The following is a 13,406-nucleotide window of genomic DNA, read 5'->3' on the forward strand; positions in this document are numbered from 1 at the left end:
TCAAATGCTTAGCATCAAACCACTTCATCAGCGGCGCTGTGTCTACACAAAATCCAAACCGAGTATATATTAGTACCACTGAAAGCGGATTATCACCTACATTTCCTGATTTTTGCTCGGATGTCTCATTTTCCCAGAAAACAAATTTACGTCTCCATAAATCTGAGGAGTGACCTTAGTTCGTGCGAATCCCGACACATGGCACACAGCCCTGTAAGGAAGCAAATGCCGCATCGACTTGGCTTCGCGTTTTATCGACAACGCCAAGGACCCACCGTTATGCACCACTCATTGTTTTTCTAGTGGCATATATTTATCTTTACATGCTGACGCCTCAAATAAGAATATGGTGTAGAGAATTCTCAACAAAACTGGACTGCCTGAGTGGAGAAGGATTGGCGTAGTTTAATTTCTGCCTCCTTTATCACTTGTATTATTGAGCGCTCACTTCTACGGGAGCTGTCCACTTCTGTCCTAAAGAATGATAATAAATGGGTGTTGATCTAGATTCAGAACCAGTGGAAATAAAAAAATTAACACCCTGGTTTGTGCATGGTCAGTTCTTCAACTAGTAGATTACAATAACAAGAAGTAAACCAAACTAACTAGCCAATACACTGCAAAAGTATGCAACAAAGGAACTGCTACGTATACGCACAGCGGCAAAGCCCCCAATCATCGCGTCGTGCCATGTCTCCGTATTCTCGAACTTAACAACGCGCCGCAGCTAGCGCGACATTCTCAGCAGCAACCAAAACTCAATCCTGAATAAACCTGATTTCCTTTTTGGTTCTGATTTCACAAAATGCCCAAGAATGTCAGAAACGATAGCTGCTTACTTGCGGACAACTGGAGACAAAGGGACGCAACGCCTCTGGGGCTATGAACAAGTTGTCTATTCCAGCGTCAGGGGCACTGGCAATGAGACTCTTCAACTGCGCCTGGCTGGAGACGCGAAGCCTTTCCCAACCTTCCGGTAGCGTCTGCAGTCTGAGCTCGTAGTGGAGGATGAGATCGTCTGCCGACCGGTACCAGTTGCCCAAGTTCACGACGTAGTCACTTTTGTGCCCAGTCACCATTGCGTGAGCATCGGCAAGGAATTCTGGGCGGAAAAGGCGGACTCGAAGGCGTAGAGGTTGTCCAGGCCACCCAGTTCGTGTATTATCTTGTGGTCTGCAGTGGGTAAGAGACAAAAAATGATGGTCCATTTGCGTTTTTCGGCGAGACACGAATTAGCTAGGTGCGCTAGAAGTTCGGTTTTCACTTGGGCTCTGCCGTTCAGATTCAGTGTTCACAGATGGCAGTTGCTGAGTTAGCAATAATGGGATAATGTCCATATATGCAATGCAGCGAGCGATGAAAAGAATAATGATAGAGTTAATGACATCTTAGTCGAAATCAAGAGCTAAAAATGAGCTTGTTCAGGGCATGTAACGTGAAGGGAAGATAAGCGCCGATCGTTAAAGGTAGCGGACTGGTTACAAAGAGAAGGCAAGCGATGCAGGGATCGGAAGAAAGTTAGGTGGGCAGATGAGATAAAGAAGTCTGCAGGGATATGTTCCCCGCAGCTGCCAAAGGATAGGTTAATTCGAGAGACATGGGAGAGGCCTTTCCCCTGGAGTGGGTGGAGTGAGGCTGATGTTGATCTTGATGCAGCATTTGCATAATCCCGTGTAGCCGCTTCTCCCCTATGCGCCCTGTGCCACGTCGCCTTGCGTGGCAGCCAGAAAATCCGCGTTCAAGAAATTGCGCAGCGCTTTCAAAATTATGGCATTCAAGTTTTACCGACATGGAAGTTCTGCAGCTAAGGCACTAAAAAAAAAAACAAGAGTGCCGTGAAAGCTAGTGCCCAGTGAATAGTCAGAAAACCACACATAATATAGGTGGGAGGTGGGTTAATAATGGGATCAGAATCGAGATTGGTACGCCACAGTGAGCTTCTAGCCATGAGGAACGCATGCCAGCTACTCATGCTGACCATTCGCCACAAGATGAAGCTATGCTGCCTTCAGTAATTAGTAGGGGTGTGCGAATATTGAAATTTTCAAATACGAATCGAATACGAATATGAAGAAAAAATGGCTTCGAATATCGAGTCGAATATCGAATATCTGTTCAGCGCAAAAAAAAATTTCAGAAAACAATGAGCAAGCAAACGTTGTTGCCCTTATTTTTTTCAAAATGGTGTATGGTCTTCGAAATGGTGTATGGTCTTTGCAACTAAAATAAACAAAACAAGACTGCCTCAGTACCATATAAAAAACATGATGTGCACAGAAATGTATACTACTTGATTAGACAGCATAAAAGTATCCAAACTATAATGAGGTCACGCAATACAAAATTCATAAAATGACAAGACTGCCAACAAAACAATAACATGATGACTATTAAACCTCATTCATTCGGAGTTCAAGGCACCAGAAGAAATGCCCGGTTCATCCGATGGCCTGTTATTGAATTGTCCCCAACCCCCCCCTGAAAAAAAAAAATGCTGCCGAAAATTCTGAAGATGCACTAAGGCTTTATCAGGTAGCTCCATCGCGCTATCACCTGTAAGCCCGTGACGAGCCACCCGTTTTGGAGTGCTGGAAGAACAACACAAATGCAAGCAAGGGGCCGGGGAACACACAGTGCCGTCGGAGCGGCGAGGCGGTTTCTAAAAAGGAAAAAGAAATAAGCCGCGCGGAGCGTGGATTGGACTATCAGCGAATGCATGGGCCGACATTTCAAGTTGCCGCGGGGCAGCGGTGAAGCTCGGAAACTGAAATTACGCAGCCAGGCTATTTTTTTCCCCTAGCGACAGAGGCCTTCCGATTGTTGCCACGACTGCGTTTACGCCCGCTAAAGAGGTGTGCAATTTACAACGCACCATGCCATATGCGATATTTTAACAGGATCGCTTGCCCCATTGTGACTACTCGACGCGCCCCTTCAGGAGGCTCCTGCTGAATTCCACAAGTAGGCTTTCCCGCATAGCGTAGTTTACAAAACGGGATGGCGGAAGTCACTCTCGGAGAGTTATGAAGGCGACAGGACGCATTCTTCGGATGTGGGCATTAAATGTGTAACGTATTACCGAAGGATTAAAAAAAAAAACGCGATTTCGCGTTGCGATTGCTTGAAGCGGGCCGTCGGCCATCATGTTCTCCGCACGGGTGATACGTGGGAAAGCCCACTTGGCGAAATCCTCATGAGGTTTTGTGGCGTCGGGACGCGGTAGGTCCGCGTTATAAACGGCGGAGAAGGAAGCGGATAGGACCTCTGTATTGTTTTCCTGGAACTTTTAACTCGATTATCGGCTAATTTTCCCAGATATTGTGGTTTTGCCACGGTCAAATTTATGAAAGTATGCGCAGTATCCGATCGCTGGCGAGTATCCGGGAATTTTCGAATATTCGGAAATTCACGAATATCAATTTTCGAATACGAATACGAACAGAATATCAAACATATTCGATTCATATTCGAAATTTCAAATATTCGCACACCCCTAGTAATTAGAGTTCAGCAAAAACACATCTGCTGCTCACCTTCCGCACCATGCACCGAAATCCGGCATTCAGCAGAGTGACGCAGAGGAGGTCGACACGATCGAGAGACAAAACTCTCGGCTGTAGTGGTCGCATACTGCCCGTGATCTTCAAGGTCAAGGCCTCTTGGCAAGTGCAGAGACGAGGACAGCTGGGATACACCATTGCCACGGGTTGGCAAACTTATGAGTATGTCGTGTTTGAGGCCGCCCAGTTCGTGTATCATCTTGAAGTCTGCAGTGGGTAAGACAAAAAAAAATGATGGTCGGCTTGCGTAGTTAGGCGAGATGCCAAATATGTGCACCAGCAGTTGGGTACCGTTGGTAGCCAGACCCGGTATTAAGCATCCGCTGATTATTCTACGTGGCATCGCTCATCCGCAGCTTTTGTCGCAGTGCGGATGTGGTTGATGTCGTCGTAAACTCAAATAAACAAGGCACTTGAAGATTATGTGGACATAAGGGGCTGAAAAGTGATTGCAGAGAAGTGCGTTTTGTAGTTTTGTAAACAGCAGTAAGGCTACATATATTAAAAACAACAATGGGATAGCTCATACTTGTAACCAGAAAAGGCCACCATATTATGGTCGTGGCTACAATACTACTACAGAGGAGCACAGCACGCTGTCCTGTAACGGCAGCACACCATTTAGAGCAGGAATTCGTTTTAAGCATAAGGGATATTCGGTTTATACACAAATATATATATACATAGCAGACAAGAGAAGCAACTGCCCTCCTGACCAAGGAGCATAGGGGATCTCTTTTTTTTTAGTTTTTCATGAATGGCAGAATAATAAAAGCAGAAGAAAAAAACCACATGCTGCCGGTGGAATCCAAACCCACGACCTACAAATTTCGCGTCCGGTACTCTACCACCTGAACTACGGCGACAGCTGTCCTATCTTCTGCTTTCGAGGGTATTTATATGCAGTGTAAGCTATCGGGGGTATTTATGTGTAGTGTAACCTAACCTTGAGAGTGTTCACCATTGCCACACACATCCATAGCGGTGTACATAGTACATACTACATTACCGCGAGTGCCACGTAGGAATGTGATCGAACGCTGAGGGCGGAAGCCGTGCGAGAACACTTATGCAACCTATGGCATTAAGGCTGCCAGATTCGAGGCTGCAAAACTCGAATCTGGCAGCCTTGGTGACATACGTAGCGTAAGAGGGTTCTGGAGGTTAATATATATGTAGGCCGCAGCGATGCTTGATTAGTCTATATATTCTTTGTTCGATCTCTGACTTTCTTGGGAGGGCATTGACGAACCTGCACACCAAATGCCTCGTCAGCCCAAACGTTTTGTTTCGCCTAATCTGGCCTAATCTTGGAGAGTTATCATTATCAGCTGAAATCTATTGAACCCGTCGTAAGCGACTCGTAGCGCCCCCGAAAGAATCGAAATAAAATAGCTGAGCTTTAACTCAGTTATAGCTAATGTGGCGAGCGAAAGACCGGGCTCCATCACTCCACCCAGTCAAGGCCCAATGGCTCTGACTGAAGTGAGCGCAACGAGCCGCGTGCCATATACGGCCAATCAAGTGGTGATGTCGCGTGGTATGGCGGAGGGTCGGCGCAGCGTTGAGCAGCGCAGCGGAGCTCGACTCCAGCTGTGGCCAGTCACGTAGTATGACGTCAGGCGTGTGAGGCCTGGCTCAAGGTCAAAGTGAAACCTTGTTCACTTGAAAGTCTCAGCTCAGAGAGAGGAGCTGCCGCTCCATAAGGACCCCGTCCTTGTTCGCTGCAGCTCTATCTCCTTGTCACAGTGACGTAATTCTGTAGCCGGATTTGGGGAGGACGTGGGGAAGCCTGCGGTTGCCCTAACCAGCGCTGGCGCTCAGCTTAGGGGCTGAAACTGTGTTACCAAAGGCAAGAGCTCCGTTCCCGTAGGCGTTCTTGCAGTCAGTGACCATTCACCAACTAGCTCAACTCGCTGGTTTACTGTTTTACTCCTGCAGGGGGCTGAGTGAGACGGTCGTTCTCTCACGGGTTGCAAGTCGAGAGAAAACAAATGAAAGAACTGGAACTGAGGCCAAGCCCGAACTTTAAAGTTTAATTGATTGCATACGGCAATCCCCAAGCAATAACATACTAGTATCCAGCCGTGCGCCACCATACAGCTACAAAAGGAAGCTAAACAGTTTTTTCCGAAACTTCGTAGTTGAAGAAATTCGTCCTGTCGCGAAGATCGAACCCAGATCCACCTCCTGTCCACGGCAGGCAGTCTACCATCTCAGCTAACCTGAAACCCTAGCAGATGGCAGGGCCGGTCCGTCTGCATCAACGATTTCAACGGCTGAGCACGGGTGGTGCTAAGAGTAATTACCCCCTTAGTGTACACTTTGTTTAATGCCAAAACTATAATAGCAGGGCTAACATTGGGAGACTGGCTTACCTCCAGACGTAGCACACCCGAGAACAGCTTGCTTGCGCGGTCCATGACGCTTGGCGTTACTTCGCTGGTCTTCCACATCACTGGTCTTCCTACCACGAAGACTATCAAAACTCAAGCCCAGGAATATGCTTGGCGATGTCAGCAAACAGGGACGTCTGGCCCACACCATGCGTTAAGCAGTGGATCATCAGGCTCCAGAAGGTCGTGCATGGGTGTCTGCATCTCTCGGAGCTGCAGGAAACATCATGGTGAGAAAACGCGCTAAACGTGAGCTGGTTGTAATATGACCTCGTTCTCAGCAAAATATCAGAGCGATTCATTACCCAGCTGCTTAGCGGAGGTGCGTGGCCCCGCCATGGCGGCGCGCCACTCGGGCATCAGGTGGTAGCGCATGGCTTAGATGAGCAGCTCCTTGCCCTCCTCGCTCGTGCGGAGCAGTGGCTCCTCACCCACTTTGAATAGCAGGAACTCTCGCCGCATCAGTTGTAGGCGCCACCGTTGCAGTAGCTGGCATTACAGAAATGGAAGCATCTTAGCACCCATCATCAGCATTATCAGTGTTTACTCACACATAATTTATCCTGCCTTTTTTCAACATCACTCTGTCCAAACTCAAACTTCCACTACAATACGCAACAATTCTGGACAGAATCATTTTAAAACGAGAAAAGTTTATGAACGTAATTTTTTCATATAAGATTCTAGTATAACAATCAATATATCCGCCGACCACCCGTCGGCATTCTTAAATTTTTTTTCTTCCCTATTACCGCTTTTGCTATAGGCAAAAGCGTTCCCTTTTGAGTTTCAATGCTAGTCTTCACTGTTCGATGCGATCGATGGAAACGTTAACATTCTACTCTTACACATAAGAAAAATGAACCATTACCTTCAATATTTCTAGAACAGTCTCTTACTATTTTTCAATCTTAAAAATTTTTTTACGAGAACGTTGGGCATGTCGGTACATGAGAATCGATTTATAAAGTTCTTGGCAGCGAAAGAGGAACCAACGTGTCCAGCAATCTAACAGACTGCACAAAGGGAATGCATTTCTGCGAAGCAGGTAAATGGACTTTGCTGTACGAAACTCAATCACTTATGTTAAGGTCAGCCAATATAACTTGATTTTATCAAGTAGACGCATCCACAGAATTCACTCCAAACCAGTTTTAAACCATATGGATCGCAGGTGTATTTGCTCAAATGCTTAGCATCAAACCACTTCATCAGCGGCGCTGTGTCTACACAAAATCCAAACCGAGTATATATTAGTACCACTGAAAGCGGATTATCACCTACATTTCCTGATTTTTGCTCGGATGTCTCATTTTCCCAGAAAACAAATTTACGTCTCCATAAATCTGAGGAGTGACCTTAGTTCGTGCGAATCCCGACACATGGCACACAGCCCTGTAAGGAAGCAATTGCCGCATCGACTTGGCTTCGCGTTTTATCGACAACGCCAAGGACCCACCGTTATGCACCACTCATTGTTTTTCTAGTGGCATATATTTATCTTTACATGCTGACGCCTCAAATAAGGATATGGTGTAGAGAATTCTCAACAAAACTGGACTGCCAGAGTGGAGAAGGATTGGCGTAGTTTAATTTCTGCCTCCTTTATCACTTGTATTATTGAGCGCTCACTTCTACGGGAGCTGTCCACTTCTGTCCTAAAGAATGATAATAAATGGGTGTTGATCTAGATTCAGAACCAGTGGAAATAAAAAAATTAACACCCTGGTTTGTGCATGGTCAGTTCTTCAACTAGTAGATTACAATAACAAGAAGTAAACCAAACTAACTAGCCAATACACTGCAAAAGTATGCAACAAAGGAACTGCTACGTATACGCACAGCGGCAAAGCCCCCAATCATCGCGTCGTGCCATGTCTCCGTATTCTCGAACTTAACAATGCGCCGCAGCTAGCGCGACATTCTCAGCAGCAACCAAAACTCAAAAAAAATCCTGAATAAACCTGATTTCCTTTTTGGTTCTGATTTCACAAAATGCCCAAGAATGTCAGAAACGATAGCTGCTTACTTGCGGACAACTGGAGACAAAGGGACGCAACGCCTCTGGGGCTATGAACAAGTTGTCTATTCCAGCGTCAGGGGCACTGGCAATGAGACTCTTCAACTGCGCCTGGCTGGAGACGCGAAGCCTTTCCCAACCTTCCGGTAGCGTCTGCAGTCTGAGCTCGTAGTGGAGGACGAGATCGTCTGCCGACCGGTACCAGTTGCCCAAGTTCACGACGTAGTCACTTTTGTGCCCAGTCACCATTGCGTGAGCATCGGCAAGGAATTCTGGGCGGAAAAGGCGGACTCGAAGGCGTAGAGGTTGTCCAGGCCACCCAGTTCGTGTATTATCTTGTGGTCTGCAGTGGGTAAGAGACAAAAAATGATGGTCCATTTGCGTTTTTCGGCGAGACACGAATTAGCTAGGTGCGCTAGAAGTTCGGTTTTCACTTGGGCTCTGCCGTTCAGATTCAGTGTTCACAGATGGCAGTTGCTGAGTTAGCAATAATGGGATAATGTCCATATATGCAATGCAGCGAGCGATGAAAAGAATAATGATAGAGTTAATGACATCTTAGTCGAAATCAAGAGCTAAAAATGAGCTTGTTCAGGGCATGTAACGTGAAGGGAAGATAAGCGCCGATCGTTAAAGGTAGCGGACTGGTTACAAAGAGAAGGCAAGCGATGCAGGGATCGGAAGAAAGTTAGGTGGGCAGATGAGATAAAGAAGTCTGCAGGGATATGTTCCCCGCAGCTGCCAAAGGATAGGTTAATTCGAGAGACATGGGAGAGGCCTTTCCCCTGGAGTGGGTGGAGTGAGGCTGATGTTGATCTTGATGCAGCATTTGCATAATCCCGTGTAGCCGCTTCTCCCCTATGCGCCCTGTGCCACGTCGCCTTGCGTGGCAGCCAGAAAATCCGCGTTCAAGAAATTGCGCAGCGCTTTCAAAATTATGGCATTCAAGTTTTACCGACATGGAAGTTCTGCAGCTAAGGCACTAAAAAAAAAAACAAGAGTGCCGTGAAAGCTAGTGCCCAGTGAATAGTCAGAAAACCACACATAATATAGGTGGGAGGTGGGTTAATAATGGGATCAGAATCGAGATTGGTACGCCACAGTGAGCTTCTAGCCATGAGGAACGCATGCCAGCTACTCATGCTGACCATTCGCCACAAGATGAAGCTATGCTGCCTTCAGTAATTAGTAGGGGTGTGCGAATATTGAAATTTTCAAATACGAATCGAATACGAATATGAAGAAAAAATGGCTTCGAATATCGAATCGAATATCGAATATCTGTTCAGCGCAAAAAAAAATTTCAGAAAACAATGAGCAAGCAAACGTTGTTGCCCTTATTTTTTTCAAAATGGTGTATGGTCTTCGAAATGGTGTATGGTCTTTGCAACTAAAATAAACAAAACAAGACTGCCTCAGTACCATATAAAAAACATGATGTGCACAGAAATGTATACTACTTGATTAGACAGCATAAAAGTATCCAAACTATAATGAGGTCACGCAATACAAAATTCATAAAATGACAAGACTGCCAACAAAACAATAACATGATGACTATTAAACCTCATTTATTCGGAGTTCAAGGCACCAGAAGAAATGCCCGGTTCATCCGATGGCCTGTTATTGAATTGCCCCCAACCCCCCCCTGAAAAAAAAAAATGCTGCCGAAAATTCTGAAGATGCACTAAGGCTTTATCAGGTAGCTCCATCGCGCTATCACCTGTAAGCCCGTGACGAGCCACCCGTTTTGGAGTGCTGGAAGAACAACACAAATGCAAGCAAGGGGCCGGGGAACACACAGTGCCGTCGGAGCGGCGAGGCGGTTTCTAAAAAGGAAAAAGAAATAAGCCGCGCGGAGCGTGGATTGGACTATCAGCGAATGCATGGGCCGACATTTCAAGTTGCCGCGGGGCAGCGGTGAAGCTCGGAAACAAATTACGCAGCCAGGCTATTTTTTTCCCCTAGCGACAGAGGCCTTCCGATTGTTGCCACGACTGCTTTTACGCCCGCTAAAGAGGTGTGCAATTTACAACGCACCATGCCATATGCGATATTTTAACAGGATCGCTTGCCCCATTGTGACTACTCGACGCGCCCCTTCAGGAGGCTCCTGCTGAATTCCACAAGTAGGCTTTCCCGCATAGCGTAGTTTACAAAACGGGATGGCGGAAGTCACTCTCGGAGAGTTATGAAGGCGACAGGACGCATTCATCGGATGTGGGCATTAAATGTGTAACGTATTACCGAAGGATTAAAAAAAAAACGCGATTTCGCGTTGCGATTGCTTGAAGCGGGCCGTCGGCCATCATGTTCTCCGCACGGGTGATACGTGGGAAAGCCCACTTGGCGAAATCCTCAAGAGGTTTTGTGGCGTCGGGACGCCTTGTGGCGTCGGGATGCGGTAGGTCCGCGTTATAAACGGCGGAGAAAGAAGCGGATAGGACCTCTGTATTGTTTTCCTGGAACTTTTAACTCGATTATCGGCTAATTTTCCCAGATATTGTGGTTTTGCCACGGTCAAATTTATGAAAGTATGCGCAGTATCCGATCGCTGGCGAGTATCCGGGAATTTTCGAATATTCGGAAATTCACGAATATCAATTTTCGAATACGAATACGAACAGAATATCAAACATATTCGATTCATATTCGAAATTTCAAATATTCGCACACCCCTAGTAATTAGAGTTCAGCAAAAACACATCTTCTGCTGCTCACCTTCCGCACCATGCACCGAAATCCGGCATTCAGCAGAGTGACGCAGAGGAGGTCGACACGATCGAGAGACAAAACTCTCGGCTGTAGTGGTCGCATACTGCCCGTGATCTTCAAGGTCAAGGCCTCTTGGCAAGTGCAGAGACGAGGACAGCTGGGATACACCATTGCCACGGGTTGGCAAACTTATGAGTATGTCGTGTTTGAGGCCGCCCATTTCGTGTATCATCTTGAAGTCTGCAGTGGGTAAGACAAAAAAAAATGATGGTCGGCTTGCGTAGTTAGGCGAGATGCCAAATATGTGCACCAGCAGTTGGGTACCGTTGGTAGCCAGACCCGGTATTAAGCATCCGCTGATTATTCTACGTGGCATCGCTCATCCGCAGCTTTTGTCGCAGTGCGGATGTGGTTGATGTCGTCGTAAACTCAAATAAACAAGGCACTTGAAGATTATGTGGACATAAGGGGCTGAAAAGTGATTGCAGAGAAGTGCGTTTTGTAGTTTTGTAAACAGCAGTAAGGCTACATATATTAAAAACAACAATGGGATAGCTCATACTTGTAACCAGAAAAGGCCACCATATTATGGTCGTGGCTACAATACTACTACAGAGGAGCACAGCACGCTGTCCTGTAACGGCAGCACACCATTTAGAGCAGGAATTCGTTTTAAGCATAAGGGATATTCGGTTTATACACAAATATATATATATACATAGCAGACAAGAGAAGCAACTGCCCTCCTGACCAAGGAGCATAGGGGATCTCTTTTTTTTTTAGTTTTTCATGAATGGCAGAATAATAAAAGCAGAAGAAAAAAACCACATGCTGCCGGTGGAATCCAAACCCACGACCTACAAATTTCGCGTCCGGTACTCTACCACCTGAACTACGGCGACAGCTGTCCTATCTTCTGCTTTCGAGGGTATTTATATGCAGTGTAAGCTATCGGGGGTATTTATGTGTAGTGTAACCTAACCTTGAGAGTGTTCACCATTGCCACACACATCCATAGCGGTGTACATAGTACATACTACATTACCGCGAGTGCCACGTAGGAATGTGATCGAACGCTGAGGGCGGAAGCCGTGCGAGAACACTTATGCAACCTATGGCATTAAGGCTGCCAGATTCGAGGCTGCAAAACTCGAATCTGGCAGCCTTGGTGACATACGTAGCGTAAGAGGGTTCTGGAGGTTAATATATATGTAGGCCGCAGCGATGCTTGATTAGTCTATATATTCTTTGTTCGATCTCTGACTTTCTTGGGAGGGCATTGACGAACCTGCACACCAAATGCCTCGTCAGCCCAAACGTTTTGCTTCGCCTAATCTGGCCTAATCTTGGAGAGTTATCATTATCAGCTGAAATCTATTGAACCCGTCGTAAGCGACTCGTAGCGCCCCCGAAAGAATCGAAATAAAATAGCTGAGCTTTAACTCAGTTATAGCTAATGTGGCGAGCGAAAGACCGGGCTCCATCACTCCACCCAGTCAAGGCCCAATGGCTCTGACTGAAGTGAGCGCAACGAGCCGCGTGCCATATACGGCCAATCAAGTGGTGATGTCGCGTGGTATGGCGGAGGGTCGGCGCAGCGTTGAGCAGCGCAGCGGAGCTCGACTCCAGCTGTGGCCAGTCACGTGGTATGACGTCAGGCGTGTGAGGCCTGGCTCAAGGTCAAAGTGAAACCTTGTTCACTTGAAAGTCTCAGCTCAGAGAGAGGAGCTGCCGCTCCATAAGGACCCCGTCCTTGTTCGCTGCAGCTCTATCTCCTTGTCACAGTGACGTAATTCTGTAGCCGGATTTGGGGAGGACGTGGGGAAGCCTGCGGTTGCCCTAACCAGCGCTGGCGCTTAGCTTAGGGGCTGAAACTGGGTTACCAAAGGCAAGAGCTCCGTTCCCGAAGGCGTTCTTGCAGTCAGTGACCATTCACCAACTAGCTCAACTCGCTGGTTTACTGTTTTACTCCCGCAGGGGGCTGAGTGAGACGGTCGTTCTCTCACGGGTCGCAAGTCGAGAGAAAACAAATGAAAGAACTGGAACTGAAGCCAAGCCCGAACTTTATAAAGTTTAATTGATTGCATAAGGCAATCCCTAAGTAATAACACACCAGTATACAGCCGTGCGCAGCCATACAGCTACAAAACGAAGCTAAACAGTTTTTTCCGAAACTTCGTAGTTGAAGAAATTCGTCCTGTCGCGAAGATCGAACCCAGATCCACCTCTTGTCCACGGCAGGCAGTCTACCATCTCAGCTAACCTGAAAGCCTAGCAGATGGCAGGGCCGGTCCGTGTGGATCAACGATTTGAAGGGCTGAGCACGGGTGGTGCTAAGAGTAATTACCCCCTTAGTGTACACTTTGTTTAATGCCAACACTATAATAGAAGGGCTAACAGTGGGAGACTGGCTTACCTCCAGACGTAGCACACCCGAGAACAGCTTGCTTGCGCGGTCCACGACGCTTGGCATTACTTCGCTGGTCTTCCACATTGCTGGTCTTCCACGGTGGTCTTCCCACTACGAAGACTATCAAAACTCAAGCCCAGGAATATGCTTGGCGATGTCAGCAAAGAGGGACATCTGGTCAACACCATGCGTTAAGCAGTGGATCGTCAAGCTCCAGAAGGTCGTGCATAGGTGTCTGCATCTCGCGGAGCTGCAGGAAACATCATGGTGAGAAAACGCGCTAAACGTGAGCTGGTTGTAATATG

General features: G+C 47.0%; 1 protein-coding gene across 3 annotated transcripts in view; it reads right to left on the bottom strand.

Annotated features, from left to right (window-relative positions):
• The window catches only part of LOC144113556 (kelch-like protein 17), a 76,956-nt gene that overhangs the window by 49,415 nt on the left and 14,135 nt on the right, over positions 1–13,406 (bottom strand). For all 3 annotated transcript variants that reach the window (XM_077646692.1, XM_077646691.1, XM_077646690.1), the window contains exons 5-11: positions 13,108–13,351; positions 10,698–10,931; positions 7,986–8,319; positions 6,262–6,445; positions 5,939–6,169; positions 3,534–3,767; positions 840–1,173 (exon numbers count right to left, since the gene is read on the bottom strand). The gene's annotated coding sequence lies outside the window, so the exon portion shown is untranslated. The remainder of the gene's footprint in view (positions 1–839; positions 1,174–3,533; positions 3,768–5,938; positions 6,170–6,261; positions 6,446–7,985; positions 8,320–10,697; positions 10,932–13,107; positions 13,352–13,406) is intronic.

This window comes from Amblyomma americanum, chromosome 1 (assembly GCF_052857255.1).
Source record: "Amblyomma americanum isolate KBUSLIRL-KWMA chromosome 1, ASM5285725v1, whole genome shotgun sequence".
Lineage (NCBI taxonomy): Eukaryota > Metazoa > Arthropoda > Arachnida > Ixodida > Ixodidae > Amblyomma > Amblyomma americanum.